The sequence below is a fragment of the Giraffa tippelskirchi genome, chromosome 8 (genome assembly GCF_054371585.1).
Source record: "Giraffa tippelskirchi isolate mGirTip1 chromosome 8, T2T-mGirTip1v1.2.pri, whole genome shotgun sequence".
Lineage (NCBI taxonomy): Eukaryota > Metazoa > Chordata > Mammalia > Artiodactyla > Giraffidae > Giraffa > Giraffa tippelskirchi.
Genome location: NC_137282.1, coordinates 33,014,056 through 33,022,871, shown reverse-complemented (window position 1 = coordinate 33,022,871; position 8,816 = coordinate 33,014,056).

Here is an 8,816-nt window from a genome sequence, read left to right as displayed (position 1 = left end):
CTGGCGAATGGGGATTTTATCATCCTCGAGCATCCATAGTGTCCTACATTTACCCATAACTTCAAAGTATACAGCAATACTAGGACAGAAAGAGTAGCTTTTGTTTGGTGAACAGGCTCACCCTTAGTTCCTTTCAGAACCCAACTTGTGCCTAAGGGTGGAGAAGGATTTCTCTGTTACAGGTCTGTGAAGTTTACCCTGAAGAGGCAGGGTTACTGCTAGGGAACATATTTGCCACTCTCTTGCCCTCCAACTTCTGTTCCTTCATGGGCTTACTCTGAGAGTTAAGTTTTCAGGTGGAAGTTCAAATAATACTTCAGAAAACATTTTGGGGAAACACTAATCAATTGTCCATAACTTCCAATCATTAATTCATCTCAAAGAAAACATTTTAGATTTAGCTTATTGATGACCTTCTGTTCAAAGTAAAATCAAAATTTTGGATATTTGTTCTAAAATGTCTCCTGTGGGAGTTGTCCTCTTTGTGTGACTGGCACTCTCAGGGGCCACATTCAGAGGCTTAGAGGAGCCCCCTGCCCATCCCCCTTTCTGAACAGTCTGGGAATGAGTCATTTCCGCCCTTTCTCATTTCAGTGATGCTTTGAACCTACCTGTGATGATGTAAACACTTTTTGTATCCTTTACATGATAACTATATGCTTCTCAGACATCACTAAGGATGGAACTGCTTAAGGCAAATTTCACATTTTTCATCCTTAAATTCCCTATAGCAAGCAGAAAGCTTGACATAGCTTTCTGGATTTCAGTGTTTAGTTTTTCCTTCAAGTGGTGACAAATAGGACTGTCATTTTTAAAATTAATTTTGTTGTGTACTCAATATAAAAATAGATCAGCGTTCAGAAATCAAAAGTGAATTTGTTAAACATGTTGAGACTTCAAATCTGTTTAAATTTTAAATAGAAACGTATATCTAGTTTTCTTAAATATTAATGAGTTTTTAAACTCTATAAATTCAATGAATTCTGAAATCTGAAAAACTTCTTATTAAACGCAAAACATTTAAAAGGATTAAAGTTTTTATGTTTTGCAATTTACTAAACTATTTAGTCTTTCCATTTTCTTTCTACTAAGTCTTTTGTTAGCTATTGGAACAGAAAAATCAGGTTTTCTTAGTCTAGCATTTTCCAAATGAGCGTCAAACTAATCATCTGCAGAGTTATATAAGTGATTTTTTTAATTCCAAATACAAGATAGACTATTAAATATTATTATTAACTAGGAGATATGTCTCAGAAAGTCTAGAAAGCAAAGTTCAAGCTGTAGGCTCTGCAATTTCACCAGGAGATGTTATAATTTATCAAAAATCTCTTATACTCCCCAAAATATTTTTATCCACAGACCTTCCTATCCATCGTAAACCAGAAAGTGAAATAGAACTTCTTATACTTGCTAAAGACCAGGTATTTAGAGGTCTTTAGAAGTGTTTAGAGGTCACTCAGTCGAGTCCAACTCTGTGATCCCACAGACTGTAGCCCGCCAGGCTCCTTTGTCTATGGGATTCTCCAGGCAAGGATACTGGAGTGGATTGTCATTCCCTTCTCCTGAGGATTTTCCCAACCCAGGGATTGAACCTGGGTCTCCTGTACTGCAGGTAGATTCCTTACCATTTGAGCTACAGGGAAGACCTCTGTTTAGAGGGAGTTATTTCATTTAAAGCAGTTTAAATCTTCATGAAGTAAATGAAAAACAAATTAGAAGGACCAAATTACTTCTTTTTCTTGTCTCTTCATTTGTTTCTGTTGGGGAAATTTCTAATTTTTTTTTTTTTGTAATTAAACTATAAACTAAGCATGAAAGCAATTTTGGCTAAGAAGTCTTAATTGCACTATTGTGTAGGGCCATAAACATCTTTCTGGGCTTCCATTAGAAGAAGGCCTGACCCTGTTAGAACACGGTCCAAAAGAAAATGTGTCAGGTCACTGCAAAGGGCAATGAAAACACAGCGTGGCTGAAGAGCTGATGTGGCAATGGTACTGATTAAGCATTTCAAGTGCACTTGGTGTTTATCTTTTTGTGCTAACTTCATATGTAGCAACCGTAACAAGGCCATTTAATGCCATCATGACATTTCTGCTTATCCAGATGTCACATAAATTCAATTAATTTCAGCAGTAGCTAGGTCTTCAAAGACCATATGCTATCTCTGGGGAATGTTTGTGTGATCTACTTGCCAGATGTGAAACCAGAGCTGTGAATCAGCAATTTTCTAACTCAAAATTACTGTGTGCATGGTCTGACATCACCATCCACATGAAGGAAGAATGCAAACCTGCTTCACGCGTTGTATGGTGTTAGGATGTAAGCAGAGAAGGAATTTGAATACCTTCCATTGTGCTCCCTTAATTGTGTCCTAGCATCCTTCGTGTGCTCTGTACTATCTGTTTATTTATTTATGGCTGCACTGGATCTTTGCTGCTTTTGCGTGGGGCTTTCTCAAGTTGTGGTGAGCTGCTCTCCTTTGTGGTGCATGGGCTTCTCCTTACGGTGGCTTCTTGTGTTTTGGAACATGGGCTCCAGGTGTGTGGGTTTCAGTAGTTGTGGCACAGGGCCTCAGTGGTTGGTGGGCTGGTGGGCTTTAGGGCACACTGGTTCAGTAGCTGTGGTGTAGGGGCTTAGTTGCTCTGGGGCATGTGGAATTTTCCCGGACCAGGGATCGACCCCGTGTCCCCTGCATTGGCTGGCGGATTCTTATCCATTTTCCACCAGGGAAGTCTCAATGCATTTTTTGTGAGAAGTATAAATATGTTTGGCAAGTAAATTCATTCATCCTTTAAAATGATTTATTGTGCTTCCGTAACTCTTAATAACTTCTCCCTACAGTGCATAGTCCCTATTAGGAAATCCAAATATCTCTATTGCAAAATATTCAATTCCTATCTGTGATGTTTATTTTCATGTGCCAAATTGACTGGGATAAGGAATGCCCAAATATCTGGTAAAACTTTACTTCTGGGTGTATTTGTGGTGGTGTTGCTGCAAAGATTACCATTTGATTCAGAAAACTGAGTAAAGATAAACCCCTCACATGTGTTTGAATGGGCAGTGGTATCCTCCAATCCATGGATGGCCTGAATAAAACAAAAAGAGAAAAGAAGGGAAAATTCCCTCTCTCTTCTTGAGATGGGACATCCATCTACTCCTGCCCTTGGGCATCTATGTCCTTGTTTCTTAGGCTTTTGAACTTGAACTGAGTTACACCAGCAGCTTTTTTGGTTCTTCAGCTTGCAGATGGCAGACAGTGGGACTTCCTGGTCTCCATAATGACATGAACCAATTTCTATAATAAATCTCCCTGTATATGTATTCTGTTCACTCTGGTTCTCTGGAGAATGCTGACTGGTTCAATACTGAAGCCAAGTTGAAGTGATCACGGACTACTCACACCAGATGGATTTACTGTGAAGGCAAAAGAGACTAGAGAGGACTGTGTGTGCACAAGGGTTAAACCAGGTGGCGTGTGCACTCAGATCACAAAATGAATGCCAGGTTTAAGAAAACAAAGCTGAGTTACTCTGATCCAGAAATAAGCCAGTGTATCCTGTTTAGCACTTCCATTTTCTTGTGAACTTTGCTTTTCTTCCTTTCTTTGCCCTGTGATTATGTCATAGCTAATGAGAAATCAAATTTTCACCCTCCTTTCTTTTAGAAAGATAGCCATAGATTCACTTCACTCCAGTCTTGGACTGAGTGATTAAATAAAATTAGAAAATAAACCTTGAGTCTAGTTCTAAAAATTGCTGAAAGTGCCCGAAACCATAAAATATATTTCACAGAGACTTTTAAGCAAAAAGGAATTTGGAGAATTCAAATAAATGCAGCATCTACCTGAGTGACACAGAGGTGGCAACGGTAGTGGGAGTTTTCCTTCTGTTTAATGGTTTAGCAGTGTTAGTTTTTTTTGTTTTGTTTTGTTTTTATAAGTTGTGTTTTTACTGCTTTTGACTGTTATACTTGTGTTTAGGTATATATTTAGTCCTAACGAACAAATTTTGTTACACTTACACAGAAGTGAAGTTTCTCATCGATCTCACATTGCTGTTTAAAAAAATCATTAGATAAGAAGAAAAGGTCAACTAAGACAAATTATTTATGAAAAGAAAAGATTTCAAATGCAGGAGTGTAGTGAGCATGCTAAGTCCTTGTCAAGGAATATATACTTTCTACTTTGCTCTTCCTAGATAAAGTGGGCTGTAGTGCATCTTCAATGAACCCTATGTTATTCTGGAGTAAGTAGAAATGACTGAAAAAAAAAAAACACGTGAGAGGCAGCTTGAAAAAGTGAACTGAAACTAGAACTCTTCAAACCTTTGCACATTACAAGGTTCTTCTCTGGCTAATATTCTGCTTTATATTCAAATTAAATCTAAAGTGATTAGTGGCACTTAAATGAGAGAGTCTTCCTGTGATGACACTGTGAGCTTGAGAGAAAATTAGGTTAAGAAAAATAAGCTTGGTTTGATGAAGCACAGTTGCAAAATTATATGTCAGTGTCTGTATCAGTTTATTATTTTGAAAATGACTGGCAGAAAAGAGTATCATCACAGTATTTTCATTCAAGGTTTTCATACTGGAAATGTTCATTCACTTATAAAAACTAGAGCCATAAAATCCTTACACAGCTTGATTTCAGTTCAGATTCCTTTAAAAAAAAAACCACAACTTTCATTCTGCCTATTTCTGATCCAAATGCAGAGAACCACAGTGTCATTTCTCAAAGGTAACAACCCCACCACTGCTCTGCCTGAGGACTTTATTAGATTTAATACTGAGAACTCACAGTCAGCCACTGCCAGTGAATCCCTTGAAAGCTGGGAACTTGGATTATCTTTTGTCTACATTTCTGTTACACAGACTGTTGTTAACCTTCCATTCCCAACTTGAACCTACTTAATGGCTTGCCAACCAGCAGCTGCACCCCTGAAAGCCTCCAGCAAGAGAAATGCTGTCTTTCACATCTAAGAGGTAGTGTCGATTTCCGAGAAGAAAGACAACCTGATCTTTAACATATCATTTGTACTTGCAAAATATAGTACATCTGCATGATGATATTCCTTCTGGGAGATCAGCATGTGGATTATTCTGCAACGTTGGCAAGTGATTGAAAATTTTCAGTTTAGTGTCCTGTGAAAGGAATGGTGAGGGGAGTACCATCGTCACAGAGTGGAAAATAAGGTTTACTAGTTACTAAATCATTAAAATAATAGAATTACCTATGAATAACTTAGGCAATCTTTATGGACTATTTTGTTTTCTTTTTTTTCTTTTATTGGCTTGCTTGTTATTTAAAAGATAGTAAGTATGCAAAAGTTAAACTCTTCATATCAGTGTGGGTATGCACGCTCAGTTGTGTCTGACTCACTGTGACCTCCTGGACCATAGCCTGCAGGCTCCTCTGTCCATGGAGTGGGTTGTCATTCCCTTCTCCTGGGGATCTTCCCTACCCAGGGCTCGAACCCAAGTCCCCTGCGTCTCCTGCATTGGCAGGTGGATTCTTTACCCTTGAACCACCTGGGAAGCCCTAACTCCATATTACAAGTTAAATTTTCCTGGTTCTTTATATGCTAGAAACATGAATAGCAATGCTCCAGGTTACATGAGGATCATCATAATTGTTTAACTATATCACATGTTAAAATTAAAACAGATGTTTATTAGTTTCCTCTCTCAGACATACGTGAATTATGAAAAGAATAGTTCTTCTCAATGTAACAGAAAATAAAGAATTTTTTCTATGGATAAAATGACATAAGTCATTTAACAGAATAGCTCTTTATTATGTATCCTAAGGCCATATACTCTTAATTACATATGTAAATCAATATTTCATTATTAATAATAGTCTGATTAGTTCTCATGAAGGATTATTAAGCAAGAGTTTTGTTGCATGTAATTCAACACTCTTATTCCACATTTAGAGATCATGGTTGAGGAAGTGTTCTATGCAGGATATATACTTAACATGAAGGAAATAGAAGCAAGAAAACAACAAAAAGCCAGAGTATTCAATTTCCCTGTAAGTTCTGATAGCTTTTCACAGTGGCATTCCATGTTACAAGCATCTTACCAATGAATAGGACCATTCTCTCCTCTCATATCATGTTATCCTAAACCAAAGTACATATTATCTAAAGCCGTCACTCGATCTGTCATTTGTAGCCTCGCCCAGAGATGTAGAAGCAGTCTTTATGGACTCCAAAGCCTAACTAATCAATCAAAATACTTACAGAATTCATGACATGATGACTGATGCTTTACAAAATACAGAAACACTAAGACTTGTTGATTGGAGTACAAAATGGCAACCCACTCCAGGATTCTTGCCTGGAAAATCCCATGGACAGAGGAGGCTGGAGGGCTATAGTTCATAGGGCTGCAAAGAGTTGGACACGACTTAAGTGACTTAGCACACATGCGAGGTTTGTCAATAATCATGTTCAGAGTATAAATGACTAAAATGATCATTTACCCTATGTCTAAAATATGATTTTTATGGGTAGCTAATGTTACTCATAAGGCACATTCTCAGTGTTCTCAGTGACCATAGGACAACTCAAGAAATATTAATGCTTCTCCCATACATGACATACATCAGTTCAGCTCAGTTCAGTTGCTCAGTTGCATCCGACTCTTTGTGACCCCATGGACTGCAGCACACCTGTCCTGTGTGTTGAAGGACAGGCTTCCCTGTCCTTCACCATCCTCCGGAGCTTGCTCAAACCCATGTCCATCGAGTCAGTGATACCATCCAACCATCTCATCTTCTGTCATCCCCTTCTCCTCTTGCCTTCAATCTTTCCCAGCATCAGGGTCTTTTCTAAAGAGTCAGTTCTTCGCATCAGGTAGGCCGAACTATTGGAACTTCAGCTTCAGCATCAGCCCTTCCAATGAATATTCAAGACTGATTTCCTCTAGGATTGACTGGTTTAATCTCGTTGCAGTCCAAGGGAGTCTCAAGAGTCTTCTCCAACACCACAGTTCAAAAGATCAGTTCTTTGGCACTCAGTTTTATTTATGGTCCAACTCTCACATCCACACATGACTACTGGGAAAACCATAGCTTTGACTATATGAACATTTGTTGGCAAAGTAATGTCTCTGCTTTTTAATATGTTGTCTATGTGTGTCACAGCTTTTCTTCCACAGAGCAAACATCTTTTAATTTCATGGCTGCAATCACCATCCGCAGTGATTTTGGAGCCCAAGAAAATAAAGTCTCTCACTGTTTCCATTCTTTCCCCATCTATTTGCCATCAAGTAATGGTAGCAGATGCCATGATCTTCGTTTTTTGAATGAGTTCTAAGCCAGTTTTTTCATCCTCCTTTTTCACTTTCATCAAGGGGCTGTTTAGTTCCTCTTCACTTTCTGCCTTAAGGGTGGTATCCCCTGCATATCTGAGGTTATTGATATTTCTCCTGGCAATCTTGATTCCAGCTTGTGCTTCGTCCAGCCTAGCATTTCACATGATATGTCTGCATATAAGTTAAATAAGCAAGGTGAAAATATACAGCCTTTACATACACTTTTCCCAATTTGGAACCAGTCTGTTGTTTCATGTCCAGATCTAACTGTTGCTTCTTGATCTGCATATAGATTTCTCAGGAGGCAGGTAAGGTGGCCCGGTATTCTTATATGACATATATAATAAATCTTAAAACCATGGAGCAGCAAATCTGAAACTTAAAGCCAGAAGGAACCAAAATCCGTTTATGGACCCCCACACTTTCTGCATAAAGAGGCTGAAGATGGGGGAGGTCAGTGTTTTGCAAAGTTACTAAAAGCCATAACCGAGCCTAAGACTTCCAACTCACAATCAAATATTGTTCTGCTGTATGATTCAAAATATAAAATTACTGTATAACATCTGAGGCTTACTAGAAAGCAGTAAGTTATTAACCATATAGACAAACTTCTCAAATCAAATCTTTCTTGGTATATGATCAGGAAGAACAAATTACAGTGGAAAGGTTCAGAAGCACTGGATTCTGTTTCTAAAGGTTTTATTACTATGCATGGAGACAAATTATGTGACCTCTCTATGCCTAAATCTTCTATTTGTGAGATGAAAAGATTCTGTGGTTGAGCACTAACATCTCTTGTATTTCTGTAATACACTGATTCTTTGCTTTTGCTCCTATAAATACTTTTCAACTCACTTGCTCAGAACACCCTGGTGTTCTGACACTGGTCATGCTCATTTTTACTTATTTAGTAAAATAAATTAATTAGGTGCTCTCTAATTGAGGTAGCCATAACAAAAATCAATTGGAAGTTATTAAAAGATCATAATTACATTTGAGCGAGCTCTACAATAATTCAAAATTCATGTTGCTTAAGTAAATGGGAACTTCTAATAAACTCTCTTCCATTAATTTTAGAAAGATTTAGCAATTAAAATGATCACAGTTGTATCCACATATTTGCCACAAGAATGCAGGAAAACAGCAAGCACAATGATTAAGCAGACAAGAACAGAAGAACTAAATATAAACCTCTGAATATTTTATATACATGTATACATATCTAACTTTTTAGGTTGCAAAACACAACACTCAGATGAAGCAATCATAGAGAGAAAATTGTCCTCTCAAATCTCACTTAATGTTTGATCAAGTGTAAAGTTGATCTATATGTGAGGAAGAGTCATTGGAGACCCAGAAGGAAACCAAATCATAAGCATATTCAGGTGACTGACCATGTAAGATGTTTTAGATTAGGGTCAGAACCTCAAGTCTAAATTAAATATTTTGCATATAGTGTGAATATGACCCAGAATCTAGGAAAAGTCTGCTGATGT